Source organism: Mycteria americana, chromosome 1 (assembly GCF_035582795.1).
Source record: "Mycteria americana isolate JAX WOST 10 ecotype Jacksonville Zoo and Gardens chromosome 1, USCA_MyAme_1.0, whole genome shotgun sequence".
NCBI classification, from domain to species: Eukaryota; Metazoa; Chordata; class Aves; order Ciconiiformes; family Ciconiidae; genus Mycteria; species Mycteria americana.
Genome location: NC_134365.1, coordinates 197532967 through 197544153, shown reverse-complemented (window position 1 = coordinate 197544153; position 11187 = coordinate 197532967). Strand labels below are relative to the sequence as shown.

The 11187-nt window shown below is 36.9% G+C and overlaps 1 protein-coding gene across 8 annotated transcripts in view; it reads right to left on the bottom strand.

Annotated features, from left to right (window-relative positions):
* N4BP2L2 (NEDD4 binding protein 2 like 2) overlaps window positions 1-11187 on the bottom strand; it is a 52881-nt gene that overhangs the window by 15302 nt on the left and 26392 nt on the right. The gene's annotated exons all lie outside the window — the stretch shown is intronic.

The window sequence follows — 11187 nt, the reverse complement described above, 5'->3', positions numbered from 1 at the left end:
CTGCCATTAACTTTCTTCTTCGGTGATGAAAATTCATTACTTGAAAGTGTTTTTAGAAGAGGAAATTCTCTTAAGTTTTCAGAAGCATAAAACCCCTTACCAGTGAAACAGAAAATAATGTCCCATTTTTAATTGTTTTTAATGGAGTGGGGAATAAAACATCAGACCTGTGCAGCAATTCCAAGAATAATTTAGTATTGTACCTAAAGGCCCTTGTGCTGCCGTAACAACTCTGCAGAAATGGCAACCAAATTGCCAGTGTCGGCAGTGGCACAGGAAAGGAATGGAATTCTCCAGCCTTGGTATTATGGTAGCTATACTCTTGCTTACCACTCACTTCTCCCAGATGTGAATTTGCGCTGCTGCTGCTGGAAGTGAACTTCTCTAATACTGATTCAAGCATGTTTCCAGTGCCTAACTCCTGACATATCTGACAACGCTTTCAGGACAATGCTGACAGAAACTTTCTTAGGCTAGGATGCCACACCAAAAGGTATTGTAGAACTTTGCAGAAATGAGGAAAAAAAAAGTCTCAGAGGTCAGCACATTTATTTCCTCTCCTCACCATTAATTCTGAATCAGGAAGGAAAACCACACTGGACAGGATTCACTTTAGAATGCAAGAACAGCAGAAATACACCCACCAAATAATGGGAGAAAAACCACCTACATGATCCAAAGAAACTAACAGCTATTATTGCATTGAAATTGTTGCATGTCAAAATAATAACGAATGCAAATGCTGGTCCAGGTTGATGATTTAGCATACCTGGATATGACCTTCAATAGTGACATTCAACAGTTCATAATAAATACAACTATGTCATTTCTATGCTTTGGAAACATGGAGGTTTTATAGCAGTTCAGGAAAATTAGTTTTATAAAGGTTTGGATTTCCTAAAGAAAGGACTAAAACAAAAAGGAAAGTGATAAACTACTAAATGCAGAATGATAAAATTTATTATTCTTCACTTTTCCAGGCAACTTCTGTTTTCCAACTGATTCTAAGAAAATACTATCCCAAAGAAACACTCTAAATGCACCATGATGGCATAGCTAAAAATGTCCTGCTTGGGGTATACCCAGTATCATGTTAAGGTTTTTGCATTTAATGAGGCAAATTGTCTACTAGTTTTCTTTAGTTTTATCTTAGTTCCTCCTCTTTTAGTCCACCTACATGCCTTTTGAGGAGTTTTCCTTATTGTAAAACCATATGGCACACAAACACTGAGAAAATTCAAGAACCAGCATGGAGATAGATTTCTCTTCTTTACAAGGGCATTTGCTAGTAAGTTGCTTTTAAACACATACAACACATGCAGAAGGGAAAAGAAAAAAGGTGCCGTTTCAGTTGATATTTAAATTTTGCTATATATTATGCATTTAAAAAAACTGGTTAGTAATAAACAGACCTGAAAAAATGTAATAGTATTTTTGTTGAAACAGGAATTGCCTTTCCATAACACCACTTTGAAATTTCTCAGCCTACCATTTAGACAATATTAAAAGCTTTTTGCCATAACTCTGTTACATATGACTTCAAGGTTGTAACCTACTGCTCAAAATAGCACTGTCCAGCTCGACTGAGTGTCAGTGCTCAGATGACGCTCTTTACTGGAGAAACAAATGCACTTTCATGATTGCTGAGGCAGAACATGCAGAGTAAATGATCTAAAGAAGTTAGACACATTTTGCTGGAAAATGGCAAAACTAGAAAAGAGTTAGTTTTTTGCAGTTGTACAAACTTCAGCTCTAGCATACATCTAAGCTGATGTCTGCTTGATATCAAAAAATGCCTGCAGTCATTGCTGTAATGAAATAAAAGGAACCAATAAATTTAAAAAACAATTTTATATGACATTTAGCAATGAGGGACATGCTCTTTCAGAAATGTATGTTATCATTAATCTCCAAAGTCTCTGGAGTGGGTTTTCAACATCAAAATTATAGTAGAGCTGCTTAAATAAAATGGCATTTACTGGGATACTCTTCACCTTCTCCACCTAGTAAGTCCAAGTGCATTGCTGAATTCCATGTGACCTAACTTTACTTCAGCAACAAACAGAAATTGAAGTTATAATTTTGGAATAACAAAAAAAAGTCATGGTATCAGCCTTTTTGTTATGTATCTTGCCTTTAATACTGAAATGAGTAATAAAGATCCAGTTCCTCAAAACCAAATGGAATACTGGTATTAGGTGATCAAGCAACTGGAAAAAAACACATACAAAATAACTTGTCAGTATTATTGGGCTTCCTGAATGGTGAAATTCCATTAGACAGCTGAGCATCCAACTTAGCACTGTATTGTTGCTGAAGAAACAGTCTCAGTCACCCTTTCTTACTTTGTTCCAGATGTTGCCCTTGCACTTCCACTACCTGTCTTTTCTGGCTCTACCACCCTCCTTGTGGGTGGATTTACCTGCCTGAGCCAGCATCAAAAGAAAGCAAGTACTTGCTTTGTTGTTGAGCTGATTTAACTTACCAAAGCAAGAAGTAAAATAAGTGTGTTGCTAAGACAATGGAAGTGTTGGTGGGAGCAAGGTGACGACTGTCAGCAGCAACTTGTTAGGTGGCCTCACAGCCCATCTTAAGGAAATTCACCATAAATGATTCGCAAGAACTTTTTACACATTACAGTGTTGCAAATTAAAGCTCCCCTCCCCAAATCAGTAAAGATCCTACTAACTGGATTCAATCTGAAGTAACTCCGTATTTATTATTCTTTTGTCTCTCAACAGCATTGCCAGTGGTGGTGAGATTTAAATACTCGCCGTCATAAAATACACTATTCTATCACAATGCTCAAAGAGCTACTCCAATCTTTATCATTTCTACAGAACTGATGTATATCCAGCTGTGTGCAATGTATAATCACCCAGCAGACTGCTGCCCTGTTACAGTCCAGGCACAAGACACACTGATCCAGAGAGTACACAGATAACAGCATACAATTGGTTTGATCAAAGCATGCCTTTAGAAGCTGTTCATTCATTCAATTACATTGCAAAGTGCAATCACTTTACTTTTCAAAGTAAAAAAACCCAAACAATCAACCAAATAAAAAACCCAACCAACCAACCCACGTTCCTGAGATGCTAGTAACAGCAATTGAGTTTCAAATGACAGTCCATTCACTCCACAAGAAGTTGCAGGTGGGGTGATCTGACTGATCTTTGACCTGCCTGGTTCATGAAAGTCATAAATGTCTTTTGACTGAAAGAGCCAATCTCCTATTTCGACAATCTCCTATTCTATTAGTCATAGAATATGTTGATTAACATTAAGGATATGTCCTTAATAAAGGAAAAGTCCTGAATACACACTGAATATCCTTGTGCCCAGTATCAAACATCTACTTCCTGAACAAGTGAAACAACTCAAAAGCTGCTTTCAACCTCATTTAGGTGCCACCAGTATCTCACCTGACACAATTCAAAATTCTAACAAGAAAAAAAAAAATAAAATCAGCAATAGAGGTACTGATGGATTCTAGCAGACAGAGAAGGGACACCATTTTTTGTTTGACTGGATTTCTCTGCACCATTAAGTATGGCTCATTGTTAAAAAGCACGTTAACAAGGAGAAAAAAAGGACAAAGTGAAATGCTACAAGTGATAGGAATCCATCTTAAGGGGATGTACTTACAATACAGAGAAGAAACTGCAGCTTTATCATCAGCCTTCTCACCCATGAAGACTCATAGAATCAATTTTCATTTAAGTTCTTTCTGTCAACATTTAGTCTTTTGAAGAGAACATGATGGACACAGATGCCAATGTTATGCACTGGAAGTACAGTATGAATCATCTTGTCAAGTTTGATGACATCAGTTCTATTACTTGAATGATACCAGCTCAACCATGAAGACAACGTGACTGAAATTAATCCAGGGTTAGACAAGAAATACACTGCTTTGAGAAGGAGTTTGGAGAAATAGGAACTATAGTCAAATTTGCACTAGTTAATAAAGTTTGGTGTAAGCTGCTGTGCAGCAGTGCTCCTTAATTTTCTATTGATGTAAATACATTTCTATATGAGATTTTAAGGAACACTTTCAAAAATCTGTAACAGGACAGAAAAATCCCACCTTCCCAGACAATGACCAGTCTCAGTTTTTCATTAACGTCTGGACAAACTATAGCACTACTGCATATGTGGATATGAAGCAATCAGTTCTCACTAAATCCTAAGCACCCTCCTCTCAGCAACACTGGAGCACACTTTACACACCACATCTTACAAAGGTGGTGGTCCAGGTTGAAAACCATGAAGCATGCTGGTGAAGACTGCGACTGACCAGACAAACAACATTGTCCACTGCAAACGCAAAGCCCATTTACCTAATGGCCAATTCACAGCTATTGAAAAAACACGCAAACTAATAAATTACCTTAAAAGTCTCAACCCTTTTCTTTCCAAATTAAAAACAGAGTTGCTGTTCAGATATAACATATTGCATAATATATACATAATCTAACCAGTTCAAATACAATCGTATTAAATCTGAGTGGATCCTTGATTGGAATAAGATCCGTGTTCGAAAATTAAATTCTGTGAGACACCTCACAATCCATTTTTCAGTTCCTCTCCCCTACAATCTACTGCTTTCCAGGCATGTGCTTATGCAATTCCACTTGAAAAGCTCTACCCAGGAAAAGGCAGATTTACTGAGGCTCTCATGAGGCTGTGAAATAAATCATGTCCTAGACTTTCCAGATCCTAATTCCTAAAAAATATCCTCATTGTGTATTCTGGCCACTATAGAGTCTACTCTTTAAATAAATAAATAAATAAATCATTGGTTTAACCAGAAAATAGAGAGAACTACATATTGTGATGTATCACCTTAGTACTTGAACACATAGATGACAGCCATCAAAACAGAATACAGAGATAAGCAAATACAACACAAAGGTTTTAAAAGTCAAAATTAGATTTACAGGGTGAAGCGTTGGCCTTTCCTGCCAAGGCATGTTCACACGCAAAACAAATGTAAAATGAAGTTTGAGATAAGACACAAGCAAAATCAAGCTGAGGAAAAATACGGGTGGGACCGTAAGGAAGCAACAGAAGTACAATGAGAGCAGAATGGAATACTTTGACGTATGTAGTAAGCTATTTTCTGTTAGGAACTTTCAATGAAAGATGACAGATTTTAGCTGTATTTAAATAGCTTCAATCAACAAAATTGTAGCAAAGGCATGTAATTAAATAGCCACCAAAGCACAGACCATAATCATGGGAACAAAAGTATGAGTTTCGAAAACACAAGATGATGCTGCAAACTTAATGAGGTTAAGAAAAAAAGGAATGAAGAAAAAATATATTGTATGCAGAACAAGAAAAAAATTCAGAAGCACAGCCTGGGGGAAGGGGGAATATATATACTCAGTTTTTAAATCAGCATCAGTTTGACCTGAGGCATTAAAAAAAAAAATAGAGAATAAGGTGTAGCTCTCCACACAAGTTTATAGTTCAGGGAAGAAAAGGGAAGGGGGAGATGGATCCAGAATTATGAAGACAACTGTAGTAACTGAACACACAGGACTCAGACAGATGAGAAAGATGCAGTTCAAGAATAAGAGAAAAGGGGGAAAAAAAGTTACAAGAGGAAAACAGTAAAGAAAACAGTATCAGTAAATATTAAGTAACCAGCCTCTAACCAGAGCAACATTAAAATGCAAATACTTGTAACTGCAGACAATGTTGCTATTCAGAACACCTGCTCCAGGTATTGTGCTCATTCTATTGTGCATCTCAAATGCTATATGAAATATTGAGAGCTACATAGCATTCAATTATAATGTGCATTCTCTGGAAGGTATTACGCCTTTTTCAACAAATCTCAGTATTCTGTCATACTGCCATCCAATTTTTACTTACTATTTCTGCATACTACTCTTTGGTATTAACTCATTTCCCTTTTAAGCATCTTTCACCAAAAGTACTAGAGATACTCAAAAGACATTATGAGTTACCCCTTAAAGATGACTACTTTCTACAAAACAGCCCTGTATTATTCCTAGAGTGCTGGGGATGAACAGATGCAGAAAACTGTCTTTCAATTCTGCAATGTAGTAACTGTCAACAGAAGTCTGTCTTTGGATAGAAAATAAAAAACTACTTTAGATAAACACTAATATATGCCAGTATTTTCTAAGCCTGGAAAGACAATACAACTAACAGGAGACAAGTGGTCCTGGACACTGCCTGAAGGAGAAAAAAGGGGATCGTCTAAAGGTGTAGTCAGGAACTTGTGAGCAACTCTGTCAATATAGCTATGAAACAAAATAACCAGAATAAATGGTACAGCCAGTTTTGCTGCTACAGTTAAAACCAGAAACTTAGTGCCCATCTCAGAACAAGAAGAGAATCATGGACTGCTGTGTTAATGCAAGCCTGCATCTGACACCCTGAAACCAGGCAGCAATTCTGTTAGTGATTGAAAAGTCTTCTCTGATAGGTAACAGCTAACTCTTTTGGTATTCTGGACACTGCTCTCACTATATCCATTACAACAGAATAATTTATGTCAGAAGGGGCCTCTGGAGATCATATGGTCCAACCTCTGCTCAAAGCCATACCAACCAAGATCTTGTTGCTCCGTGCCTTGCCCGGACAAGTTTTGAATACTCCAAGTATGGATATTACACAACCTAATATCTAATTGGAATCTCCCATGTTGCAACCTCTACCCATTGCTTCTCATCTAAGAGGAGCCTGGCTCCACCTTTATACTCTCCCATTAGTTCGGTGAAGACAGCATTAAGCTGTCTTAGCCGTATCTTTCTCTTCTTAAGGCTGAACAATCCGTTTCTCCCAGCTTCTCCTTGTATATCAGGTGCTCCAGGCCCTGATCACCCTCTGCTCAACTCACCCCAATACGTCACATCTTACGTGTACCAGTGATCTCAAAGCCTGACATTCTCAACAAAGGCACCACAAACTAACCAGGCGAAAGACAAACTCATTTAATCTCTTTACAGCTCAATTCCCTACAGAGCAGTAGAAAGTTAAACACTAATTAGCTATCTTTACTCACAATAAAACCGCTCCTCAAGACCTAGGACCAAAAAGGGCAGCATTATGGATGTAATCTAAGTATTCATTATTAGAAGCAAGAACTCAGCCTAGACTGCTAGAACAAAACAGAAACAGAATGAAGCACAATGCTCTGACTGTGCCTTCTACGTACACATACACAGAATTCTATTTATACTCCTATGTATAATGCAATTTTGCTGCACAGCCATAAGCAAAATCTTCTAACTGCAGTTTCCATAAAGTGAAAATAGTTTTGAAATTTTATCAAGTATACTTCATTAAATATTTAGCACATGTACCAAACAGCTGCAAAGAGCTGCAAATGAAGCTCAAATATGTATACCTGCCTTGCTTCAGGTAAAAGATCCAATGTCTATACTTTTGTTGTCAAGATCCCTGTAAAGCAGTGTATTCATCTTACAAGCAATACAGGAAAACTATCAGGAAAAATGCTAGATGTGGGAAAAGTAATATAGTCAATCCACTCTTAAGTCAGGTTCATGAGCCTTCAGAAACTCTTCATGGTTAAGAGCAAGATGTGGGATAAGCTGTTCAGGAACTTCTTATAGACTATTATAACCTATCATTTAGGTTACCAAAACCTATGGCTGATGAGTAAAGAAAAAAAAATTATTAGAATTATCATGAATAAAATAACAGCCAAACAGCATTACAAGCCCATGACCAAGACTGATTTGTAAATGATACAATAAACCCCTTAGAAATAAGCAAATGTTTATTCAGTCAGCTAAAGCAGCACTTTTTAGTCTGCTAGCAATTTAAGAAGAGATTAAACAACATCCACTAAAGAATTCATGCTTTTTTAAGTCAGTAGAGTTAGACAACATGCAAGCACATGTTCCAAAAGTTTTGCTCATAAAATATTTTTCTACTATGTTTCCATAAAACCCTAGAATACTTACAGAGTTAGTATAAGGAAAATGTTTAAAAAGGACAAGCAGGATGATCCACACAATTATAAAGCAGTTATTCTGATATCATTTTGAGGGACCACAACAGAAAAGTTGAATTTGATTAACAGCTCAAAAAAGAAAAATATTTAACATCACTAAAAAGACTGCAAGGACAACTGAAAAAAATTACTTCACGGATACAGTATGTTCTGACTTGGCACAACATGGTATTGTTACAACAGCACTATATATCAGTAAGGTACACATTAGACGGTCAAGGACTGCCTGCCTACCTGAGAAATGAAGCAGCAGCATTATCAGCTAAAAGGAAACTGCAAAGACCCATTCCAGATGCAATACTTCAATGCTTTTATTATCCTTGATCTAGAATGACACTGACAGTCTACCTCAAGCCAAAAACACCACTTGCTGCTTCTCCATTACTACAGAAATAGACAAATTTGAGATGATGTGACCTTGACAAACCCTGTTACTTACTGCTTTATCTTCTAAATACTTAAAAGACCAGCTATGTTTTCACATATTCTTCTGTGAACTCAAAACAAGCTGCTTTACAGCTAATGTCAACCAATTAGCCTATAAAAAGAAAAAAACCAAACAAACCCAAAATTAATTGATGTACAAGTAGATTCTCACCTAGGAAATGATTACTAGAGAGCTTTAATCTCTGCTCTTGCTTTTATTTCAAAAGAATGAGAACATCAAACATTGAAATGAGAAAGTGTCACTGTAAAAACACAGAAGTGAAATATTTCCACATCTGACCTATATGAAACATGGGATCACTCTTTTAAATTGAGTACTTAATTTCAACTTTATGAACTGCATTTCAACACTACGTCTTCTTACTCTGGGAATTGTAATACATGTCTCTGTTCTTTTGTATGGAAACCCCTCAATTCTCAACATATACCTAGTCACCTCATCTCCATCATGTATCAGCACAGAGGGAAAACAATTCTTCCAGAAAACTTGATTGCTGGGAGGAAGCAGCAGTTAAAACTACAGGTATCACACATGAATGTGAAAATACAAAAGTAATTTTTTTTCTAATTCACTGAAAATTAATCCTACTGGTCAGCTCAAAGATGACAATACCAACACAGTCTAAATTACATTGGGAAAGACAGACACAAAACCATCAAATATAAATGTTATGGGTCCCATCTCAGCTAGACAAAGCCTGGTTTTCAGTTATCTATTAGCACAGAAACAAAGCAAAACACCATCTCTGCAGGTTTCAGGAGACAGATGACAAAAGACAAAATCTTGGCTTTCTTCTTAAAGACAAAAAGCTTAAAAAAATTATGCAGCATGGCAAACTAGATTAAAATGAACCTAAAGAGGACACGACTACAAGAACAGAAGACAGAATTCCTCACAGGAGATAATTTAACATCATATGTTAAAAAAGTGTTACATTAGGTTGTCGTGGTTTAACCCAGCCGGCAACTAAGCCCCACACAGCTACTTGCTCACTCCCCCCCAGTGGGATGGGGGAGAGAATCGGAAGAGTAAAAGCAAGAAAAGTCGTGAGTTGAGATAAAGACAGTTTAATAGGGAAAGCAAAAGCCATGCACACAAGCAAAGCAAAACAAGGAATTTATTCACTACTTCCCATGGGCAGGCAGGTGTTCAGCCATCTCCAGGAAAGCAGGGCTCCATCACATGTAACAGTTACTTGGGAAGACAAACGCCATCACTCCAAACGTCCCCCCCTTCCTCCTTCTTCCCCAGCTTTCTATGCTGGGCATGACATCATATGGTATGGAACATCCCCTTGGTCAGTTGGGGTCAGCTGTCCCAGCTCTGTCCCCTCCCAGCTTCTTGTGCACCCCCAGCCTCCTCGCTGGTGGGGTGGGGTGAGAGGCAGAAAAGGCCTGGACTCTGTGTAAGCACTGCCCAGCAGTAACTAAAACATCCCTGTGTTATCAGCACTGTTTCCAGCACAAATCCAAAACACAGCCCCATACTAGCACTGTGAAGAAAATTAACTCTATCCCAGGAAAAACCAGCACATCCTAGGGTTTGGTTTTGTGGGTTTTGAGGTGGTTTTTTTTGTTTTGTTGGTTTTGGGTTTTTATTTTGTTTGTTTCTGTTTTTTTTTCTTCTCCAAACAAAAGAAAAACAAGATGACTAAATAATCCGTCAAAGGCAAGGTTCATGAAAACTTTTGGTAACTCCAGAAGTAAACTAATCAAAGAAGAAACAGCAGGTTAGATGAAGCAGTAAAACTAGAACTATTTTTTTCTATAGCAACATGTAATCTTATATAGCTGATGCTAACTGGTCAGCTACATGAACCAAATTATGAATGTTCTGCAAATTACTTCTCATTTAAATTTCACGCTTAGAAGAGTAGGATGTTAAAACTACAGCTGAGTATCTTAACTATTCTGTTTAAATTTACTTGCCAAACATATCACTAACTTGAAGTATGCAGCAGATACTTAGAATTTGCATTCGTAACATTAAGGTTCTATGCACTAGTTACATTAAGAAAAAAAAATTCTGACACTATTATTTCATGAAAGATGATGAACTAGCAATTCACTAAAAATCTAAAACAACAGGAAACCTTCATTCTAGGTACATTACATCAACAGGTGTATTGCATAAAAACTATGCCAGATAGTAAAAAGTTTTAGATCCCCAGTCTAACTGAACAGCGAGTTCTTACATTTCTTGTACATACTCGTTTACAAAATAAGGAATTTTCCTCATTTGTGAGGGAGCAGGAGAAATTCAATACCTGCAACATGTATTTCACATAATCTTTTTATTATTTTTACATATAAATATTGTAGTGTAAAAGCAACTTCTGTCTGAGATATACGTATGACCATGACTGTCATATCCTCATGAAATATTAACGTACCTTGAAACAAAAATGTGTTACACAGACCGTAATTCCATTGTGTTTTCACCTACCATGTCATCGTACTTACCTTGGAATACAGCTTTACAGATTAAGCAGTTTACAAGAAAAGTTTGATACAGTGCCAAGTTGCAAAGCATTCCTTTCTTGTTATGTGTCCTTTGCAAACTGCAAGTCTATTATCAATCAACATGCTTTGCATATCAAATATACTCACCATCCACCAATAATTTATTAAAAATTTAACACAAAAAAATGCTCCAGCACTTTAAAACAGTATGAATTCACATCTACTTAAATACAAATTTCAGTTAAAGAGAACTTAAA